The sequence below is a fragment of the Cornus florida genome, unplaced genomic scaffold (genome assembly GCF_030987335.1).
Source record: "Cornus florida cultivar Cherokee Brave unplaced genomic scaffold, ASM3098733v1 CherokeeBrave_3.0.0_Hap2_Chr01, whole genome shotgun sequence".
NCBI classification, from domain to species: domain Eukaryota; kingdom Viridiplantae; phylum Streptophyta; class Magnoliopsida; order Cornales; family Cornaceae; genus Cornus; species Cornus florida.
In genome coordinates this window covers 106,248,079-106,258,254 of record NW_026775571.1, presented here as the reverse complement: position 1 = coordinate 106,258,254, position 10,176 = coordinate 106,248,079, and positions in this window count along the sequence as shown.

Sequence of the window (10,176 nt, the reverse complement as noted above, 5' to 3'; positions counted from 1 at the left end):
GTGATAATTTTCTAGGCTTCGGGTCTTTATTGCGTTGGCCTACTTTTGTTCCTCCTTATAGTGTACATTTGAGAGGTCCACATAGATGTATGTCCTTGGTATGTCCCTTGTATTTTGTAAGGTAGTTTCATTATTGTGATTAATAAAATATCGCCTTTGCAAAGCCCTTGGTATGTGATGTGTGACACATGAAAGGTTATGACATGTTAATATAATTGACTTAACATGAACCTAAACATGAATAACTCAATTCATAAATATAAGAGATGTAGAAGCAAATATGAATTAAAGTCCATTGTAATTAATATCTCTAGCATTAACTCACAGTAACGTTAGTGATATATTATAAGAACAAGTTAGAGATAAAGTGAATATTTATGCACTAGAGACTATTATACATGCTTGTTGAGAAGCGAATATAGAACCTTGGAAAGGTAGATGAGGTGAAATATTTAATATATGGTATTTTAAGGTTTGGAAAACCATAAGAAATATATCATATATAAAATTTCCAAAGTTGTGGGGGGATAATGTCCATAAATGAAATTTGCTATAAGTTACCTCACCATATAAGAAATACTTATAAATGTAGGGTTCTTAATCCTAAGAAATTTTGGATAGAACCAAAAATCATTTATAGTATTATAACAATAATGCATGTTGTTTCCTATGAGTAAAATATTATGGAAAAACTAGAAGAGTTCTTTTTTCAGCGGAAGAGCTGAGTTATTTGTTCTAGTTGAAAAGTAAAGTGTGCATATAAGTCCTTGAGTGGACTAAAGGTGGTACCAAGACAATAACATAAATATGATGTATAAGTCATTATATACCTTTAAAAAAAAAAAATTTAATGATATACTAATTAGTATATTTGATATGAAAGATTTAACATCTGATAACATAGTATATTCTCAATAGGGTGAAATTGAGATAATATTAGTTATGATAACAAAAGCCTAGCTAACTTTTGTAAATGTAAATCTCAAATATAAATACTAGTCAAAGTATATCATTGGTTGAGATTGCAAGGCATCTTAAAAACTGTGTTTAATTGCACATTTTCAATCCAGGATCGGATCACTGAAAAACAATAAATTGGGTAGTTGAAATACACCCTAAATCCAATATTGCATAGATCGAGGTATCTAACTAAATTGGAGGTGTAACAATGATGCAATCTAGATGTGATATTAAAGACTTCAAATCCAAGAGTGGATATGTCTTTTATATTAAAGGTGTAGTTGTATGTTCTTAATACAACTCAAAGTTAGAAACTTTGAATAAATCAAATAAGAAAGTCAATAGACTTCACCTAGAGGACATTTCAAAGTAAGTCTACACTTGTGCCACTAAAGAAAATGATATTGCTAACAGTAAGCAATATTAGGGCACAAAGTATACAGTTACTCTCACCTGGAGAAATCTCTGCAGAGTGTAATATTTCTAAACACAACCTTGTGGACACATATAAAATTGAGGGTTGTACTATAGAACAATTGTACAGATCATCGAGGGGAATGGGATTAAAAGCCGAAAGATAACGAGTTATCTTAATGGAAATCCAACCTAGCTGACTGGAGATCTCAAGATCTAGGTTCAAAGGGACAACAGAAATTTTGAATGACTCACCAGAAGCACTGGGAAGATATAAATCTTCTGCCCATTTCTATGATGAGACAGTGCTACCTACAGCGAGGATTAGGATAAGCTATGCTTTTAATGACTCTTATACCTTGAAAATTCAAGTAGGGTATGGTAGGATACTCTTAATAAGAAATCACCTATATGAGTGTGAAGTGGGGCCGCTTCTATGAGAACTATAAAGGCTAAGTTTTCTGGAGCACTCATTGAATACTAGGACTTGTTCAGGGCCAAAATGAACACAACAATGAGAACCAACTTTGTGAGGAAATGTACTGTGTGTTTGTTATTGTCTTGGTTTACACAAACGGCTAAACAGTTCAAGACATTGCGTTCACTGGTTAGCCAGTAAATCCGATAGTAATACATTAGGGAAGGTTCAAAGCCAAAAGCCACCTATCTTGATGCAGTAACTTTCCGACTATACTCTCTCTAGTGTCTACATTATCATTTGCATTTTAGCAGCCAATTCCATTCATGTAGGGGATTGTTAGAAATTTGGTGTGAATGGAAGTTGTTTATCTAGGAGTCTGTAATTAGAGTGGTGCCACCATATCTTTTGCGATATTAATAACCCATGAATATGGTTATTGATGCAGAATGTTTCTGTAATACAGAATTTCCAAATTACAATGAATCCTTGACATGTGATTCAACGTGATTAAGGATGGGTTGGAAAGTAAGGGTAGCATGATTGAGAAGTCACATTGAATCATAATCATATTTGTGAGTTTTGGGTTACAGACGTTGAAAGAACGTAATGTGGTTGACAATTAAGAATCGGTTGGAGGTGACCAAACTATGAAATGATACGTTCTTTCCAAACAGATACACCCATACTCCAAAAGGAATCCCAAACAGACATACCTATACACCAAAAAGGCATCTCTAAGTCTATAAATACCCCACTGGCTACCATAATTTATCGTTCAAAAAAATTTATTCTCTCCCTCTCTCAAGATGAACCCAATCCAAGTGGATATGGGTTCAAGCCATGGTCAAGTGGTCTGAGCCACTTAGGCCCAAAACCAATTTCATTGAGCCATATTAAATTTGGTTCGAGCCATTTGGTTCGGATTGCACTCAATTCATTATTTAAATAGTATAGATGCATTTTTGAGTCAGAGAGAGTATTACACAAAGGAGGTTCACCGTATCCACGAGTTTGTAGTGCTGCTATTAGTGGATGTAGACCGTTGTATCCTGGGAGATAGATGCTACTGAGTCCGTTAGCACCATAGCGAGGCGAATCTGTCTTAAGGACATAGTATCCAATACTAACCTTGGTCCAGGTTCTTTATTTATTATTATTATTATTTTATTACTTTATTTTACATATTTAATTAAATATAGAGTTGCATATTTAATTAATGATTTCTTAGCATATTGTTAATTATCTCATGACGTATTAGTATAAGGTTTGTTATGTTTTAAATGTCACATGAAACATATATTTACCAACAGTAAAAAAATGAGCAACTTAATCATAGTAGTTCTGAAATTGAGCACTTTGCCCCCCTCCAGACGTCGGAATCCTTTTTCCGATGATATGTATAAGTGCAATTACATATATGCCCTCTATAATTATCATTTTAGAAAAAATCAAAAAACATGAAAATGCAAAGTGTAGTATATACCCCTTAGTAGTTTTAAAGGCATGTTTGACTAAGCCTTGGTTAGTTACATTAGTTTAGGGTTAGAGATTTAAGTTTTCACCCCATTTGTTTTTTTACAAATATAACCTTATTAGACCATGCCACCTCAATAAAATTAGGTATATTAATGTAATTTTTAATAAAACCCCAAACCCACATTCTCTCTCCATCGTACTGTCTCTCTCTCAACCAGTATTCTCTTTCTATATTCTCACAAAACTCCATTATCATTGTTAGATCATCGCCTCTGTCGTCGTCAACCATGGTGCCGTGAACTTGTTACCGTGATCCATACCATCGCGGTTATCGTCAACCATGGTGCCTTGAATTAGTCGCAGTGAATCACGTGGTTGGCAAACACATAAATTTCTACTCATAGCTAAGAAAAATCAGAGAATCAAAAAGTTCAATAAGAAAGCCTGTTTGGTTAAAGAGAAAATGCAGGGAAAGAAATGAAATTAAAATTTGGCTCTGATTTTTCCCTTTTTTTAGGAGTCAGGACCTAGGAAATAAAAAAGCTCGACTCAGTTGAAAATGTCATTTTCAGAAACCTAAACGACAAGTATAATTGACACGGAAAATGTTATAATTTCTTCCCCTCCCTCCATTTTCTCAGCAACCAAACAAAGACCCCACAAATTTTGAAAATGAGAAGAGCAGATTGTCTATTATCTTTTATTTTCCTTCATGTTTCGAGCAACTAACTAGGGATTTATATAATTGGGGTTTCCTCCATTTTCTCAGTGAACAAATAGAGATTCACATATAAAAAATAAAAAAAAAAATCCAAATTTCAATGATCAGAAAAAATATGAGAGGACACTGACTTAAGGTTTTGGCAAGCGATCTTCCAGAAAATAGCATAAGACCACTGATTATTGGCACAGAGAGTCTTCAAAGCTTCTTTCAATAGATACCCCATAGGTCCGAATCGGGACGAGACTTTGAACTTTAATGGAACAGTGAATCAACAAACTTCTGTGCAGGGTAACAGATAGATATAGATATAGATATAGATATAGAAAGTTCAGTGACGGAAATCACAAATTTCCCGGCAACTCGAATTTTCCGGCCTAACTTCCACGACACGATCCTCGTCCCGCCTGTTTCATCCTCAATCCCCTGCTCCTCTTCCTGTCCGGATCCAAGTTCCCCGCAATCATCCTCCTGCAACTCATTCCAGAGAGAGAAGAAAAACAGGTCAGTAGAGAGAGAAAATGGAACACACTTTGAGACCTAAACTATACCACAAGCTTTGGGCTCGTAGTTGGGCGAAGATTTTCTTCATTTTAGCTCAAAAATTGAATCAAATGTTACTAAAACAGAGAATATATGTGTGTGTATATAGTTGTATGACTATGATCATGTATTAATTAAGTTTGGATGCAAAAGCTTTTTTTATAGGAGAGGGGTATAATCGTCATATTGAAGGGTAATTTTGGAATTAGTTAAAAAGTCTGAGTCACGTGCATTACCATATCACCGGAAAGAAGATTCCGACGTTTGGAGGGGGGCAAAGTGCTCAATTTCAAAACTACTATGACTAAGTTGCTCACTTTTTTACTTCATGGAGGTATTTTGCTTGATGAAGTAAACGTCGTGGGGGTATTTTGCACTTTTGCCTTTCTTTTATCTCTTAAAAGTGAAATGCGAGAGTTCAGACATCAAATCCTTTGCGAAAGTTTCTTGTTAAAAGCAAAAGATTAATAAATTACCTATAACTCAACCCTGATCAATTCTTAGTTATGTTTGCAACGTCCGACTCTTTCTCTTTCTAACTTCTAGTGAGAAAAACCCTATTTTCTACCGCGATTATCAATCTTTTCATACAAATCCTTCATCGATCAATCACTTCTTGCTCAAGATTACCTTTCCTCTCACTGTAAAGTCTCTGTTCTTCTGAGTTTCTCTGTCCATTCAGAGTGTTTTGTGTTTGGGGGCGGTAATGGTGAGTGTTTTCGTTTTGGGTGTCTGATCTATAGGTAGTTTGGGCTGTGTCTCTAATTCTCGATTCGCTATGTCGCCTGCAGGTAGGTATTCCTGGTTTCATATTACTTTAGCCAATTTCACTATATTCTTTCGGAAATGGTGGAGTATCATATCGTTGCTGAATCTTATATTCTATTTCCCCTTGGGTCTTTTTTTTTTGCAAGTCTATTGGTTGACTGAATTGGGTGAGTTTATGGTTCTTATGATTGAGGTTATGGTAGTATTTATGGTTGGTTTTATTACTCTCTTGTTGGGTATTGATCGAATCCGGGCTGATCTGAGATCTGATTCCTTAGTGTGATACCCCTCGGATCCGAAACACGGGGTTGATCAGGCCCAGGCCCAGGCCCAAACCCGAGGGAAATATCAAACAATTAAAGTATTTTAAAGCGAACACATAATACAAGGATTTAAATAAAATAAGAAATAGAATAAAGCTAACAGAAATATCCATTATCAAATCCTCCAAACGGTAGTGAATAAAATGAATCCAAATATCCCAAAACCTCCAAGTGTACAACTCGGGAATCCATCTAGTGGACCCTTAAATAAAATCCCAACTGAACTGAAATAACTGAACATAAATAAAACTGAAACATCGAGAGAAGTCCTACATAATCTGATGAATGGAAAACTGTCCTCGAACAGCACAATCAAGCTCTAAGGCTGGAACGGTCTCGTACCTGAAAAGAATAAAAGAGTGGATCAGGCCCACAAGCAAGTTCTAATCTAACTGCAATCCATACAGTGACCCGATACGCAGATACACCCTAAATACCCTTACAAAAGCTATCTAGTCCTTACATATATATATCCACACTAAGGGACATTCACTGGACTATAATAGGGGTCTCAACCTGAATTGAAGGCAACATGCAAAAATGCACCCCAAGGTGGGCATGAGTACCGAGACCTAACAGGGTACACCTCAACCTACTATATCAAACTACGCATCCACTGCATATACGCACCCTAACCAATGAGCCTGAGACTCAAGCTCATTTCGTGGTACCATAATCATATATCTAAAGTCCGTCCAAATCCCGAGTATGTCATTCAATTATTCATTGAGGTGACATACGAAACACAGTCCAGTTAGTCATTCAACTTATTCAGCTGATATGACTTAACTACAACCAACTAATCCAAGAAGTCACTCAACTTAGTCAGTTGATCTGACTCAAACACAAATAGGATTCAATATTTTACAATCCATTCCTTTAATCCGGTAGGTTAGGTTTGCGTTTTGAGCTAAACCATCCCTAGTTTGCCACCGTCCCATACCGGTGCATACACTCATCCACATCTATGTAAATTACAACACATAAATAATAGTTAAGTAATTTACAATCCAAACCATTATCCAAATAATTGTAAAAAGATGGTTAATATTCTAGCAGTTTAAATCCAAACCACAATCCAGCTAATTGCAGAAAAAGATTTAATATTCCAACAATTAAATTCCAAAACCATTATCCAGTCCGAATCCGAGGTCCCAATAATTGCAAAATAGTGTGTGATATTACAGCAATTAAATCCAAAGTATAATCTAGTTTAAAAAAAAAAAAACCAAGTAAACTACAGAATTATGAACAGTAGCTTAACAACCAAAGTCCAAAACATGCATAGGTTAAAACTAATAAATACATGACCCTATCATGCATTTAGAATCAGTTTTATAACATATTAAATCCCATTAACTTGCTGAAATTTAATTAAGCAATTAGTCTATCTTCCATCCATTAACAACACAGAGGGTTCGTTAATTCTGTACTGTTTATCCCATTCATTTAGAGGTCATCCTAAATCAATTTAAGATCATAATGACACCCAAAACGAACATCCTAGTCCCTCTGTGAATTCCCAGAACCATTAGAACAGTTCACACAATTCAAAACAGTGCGTCAAAAACAACATCAGGAAGCAAATTTAAGAGAGAGCTGGTCGTCATCTTACCAGAAGCTTAAGAGTGTGCATTAAGGCAAGGGCTAAGAATTTTACATTTATAGAAGCCACTACTACCTTTCACTATAAATATAGCTAGGGCGAGTAAGGATCGTCCCAAGGGATTATGAGGATCGAGCAATGTCGTGGAATTGTTATTAGGGCTAATAGGTCGAGTGATCAAACAATTGGTTGGTTGGTTGATTAGAAAACAACTAAATTAAACTAAGTGATAACAAAGAATGCAATTAAGAGTAAGTGATAGAGAAAGAGATCTTGGGGTTTAGAGATTACCACCAAGCAATGCATTTCTATACCATTGACAAGTAATTAATGAGGGGAAATGGTGTGTTGCAATATTGGTGTGTGTGTGTGTTTGGTTTATTCAACAAGCAAGGATGACTAGTTAAGCATGCATTGTCTAAACATTATGTGAAAGGCACAATATATCTAAGCAATAAAACATATATTGTCTAAACAACATGTGAAAGGCACAATAGATCAAAACAAGTCATTAATCCTTTCATTAAGCTCACAATCCAAATGCAACACAAGGTTAGAGACATATGCTACTTGCATTCAAAAGTTTGGATCATCAAACAATAAGCATAGATTGTCCTCCCATTTAACACTACACTACAACTACACTACATTTATACTACAAACATGAAAATAAACTAGGGAGAGGCACAATCCATCAAGGAATAAGTATGAACCATCAAGAGAATCACAAGAGCATTCCTTTAAGCACTATGTTTTGACAATCTCCAAATCTATAGCATCAATACACATAGACATGCATCAATAACACAAAACCTAGAGACAAGCACATGAACATCTATTCTAGCATACATAGACATATGGATATAATGAAATGATCAATTGAAAGCATTAAACCACATAAATCATTGAATAAACAAGATCTATATATATAAAAATGTCAAAACATCAATTACAACACTAATTCCTTAATAATACATAAGATTAAGATATAGAAAGCATGTTTGGGGCTAACTCTAGCCCCAAGAGGATGTTTAGCCACTCATGGTGATGTTGCTCCAACCCTCAAGGGCTAACTCCATGGTTGAAATCTATTCCTTGTTGATGAAGAATCTCCAATGGTGTCTCTAGCATCTTCCTCCTCTAAACTTCCTTTCTAAGAGATGATATGAAAATAATGATGGCTCCCTTTGTAAAAAGCAATCCTTATCCTTATATATGTAGGTCAAAATGACACCCAAAATGAGCTGGGGTCGTGCACACAATATTCCCTAATGATTGGATAAAGGACGGATTGTACAAGCTGGAAATTTAACTTTTTCGCACTGGAGGAAGTTCGATCGATCGAACCTTGGACTTGGATCGATCGAACTGGCTGAGATCCATCGAACTTAGGCTGGATGGATCCAACTGGTTGAGCTTTTTGGGAAAAGACAAATTCGAGATATTTTGAGAGATTTTTTTTGGGAAAAGGACAAAAGTGGTTAGTGGGTGGTACAGCTGTGGATAGGATCAATCATTTGAATAAGGACAAAAGTGTTCGATCGATCGAATGGTGGTGTTGGATCGATCGAACTTTTAGACTTTATGCTTTTGGGTCAAGGCTTGGATCTATCTTGAAGTGCTGAGATCGATCATTGTTCAATCGATCGAACCTTGAACTTGGATTGATCGAACTTTGCTGCTTCTCACCTTTGGCTTCATTTGCTTCTTTCTTTCTCCACTTTGCTCATTTCTTTGTTTAATCCCAGAATTGCTTCAATTAAACTCTTATTTGGCTGAGTTAGCTTATTTTCGGAATAAGTGCCTGAAAATGGAAATAATACGAAATCAATCTAAAACGGTAAAGTAAGATAGATAAAGGTATTAGAATGCTTAAGCTTAAGGGGTTTAAATACGCACTTTTTCAGCGCTCATCAAGAGCCTGCTCCAAGACTTTGGAAGCAGGCTCTAATCAGCCTGGAGCCGGCTCCAAGGTCCTTGGAGCCGGCTCTATATGTGTGGGAGCCGGCTCCCACTTCTATGGAGTCGGCTCTCACCTCCTCTGAGAGCCGTCTTCAACCTCAGTAATTTCTGCGACCTTCTGCTTCGTCTCCGATCGCTCCCAACCTTTCTACTTGGTTTTAAACTATTCCTAAAGGTCCTAATTGTGTATAGTATAATCCCCATGGTGTGTTTACAACAGTTGAAATTAAATACAAAAACTACAAGTTCTACAGACTAAGCATGCTTTAAGAATAAAACTGAAATCAGACATGCACGAACTATAATTTAATAGATTTCAACACATATATATCATCAATATAGCATCTAATATACATGTAAAACTCAGTTAATGATTAATTAAACCATAGAGACTATCTAGGTGCACAGAACACAAGCCAGAGGGAAGGAGGAAGAAAAGAACTTGCCTGTGATTTCAGTTTTGAAATCTTGGCGTCGTGTCCACTGTTCCGGCAACACTGAACTACTGTCTATCCTCCTCTTACTTCTGCTCTTCCTTTCTCCTAGGTCCGACCTTGAAGCCTCAGTCGAATCCCACACCGAATGTGCTTTGTTCTCTCAAAACCTCACTCTGTATCTCTCTGTAGCTTTGATACGTGAATTATGCTTATGTTTTCTAAAACCCTAAACCACCGTAATGTGTATATTTATAGGCTTATAACAATAAAACCCTAATTAAATTAAGACAGTTAATTCAAATAAGTCAATTTAATAAACAATTCCATTAAATTAAAGCAATTCACTTAAATAAGATAATTCATCAATTAATGAAATTTAACTTCCATAATTAAACAACTAAATTACAACTAAATCAATTAAAGAAGTAAAATAATTAAACACTTAATCAAATAAACAAATAGGCACACAAAATGCAAAAAAACAATAATTAAAATACCAAGACTATCATTTTTAAAATTAGGAGTATTATAGTTAGCCAGTGGTA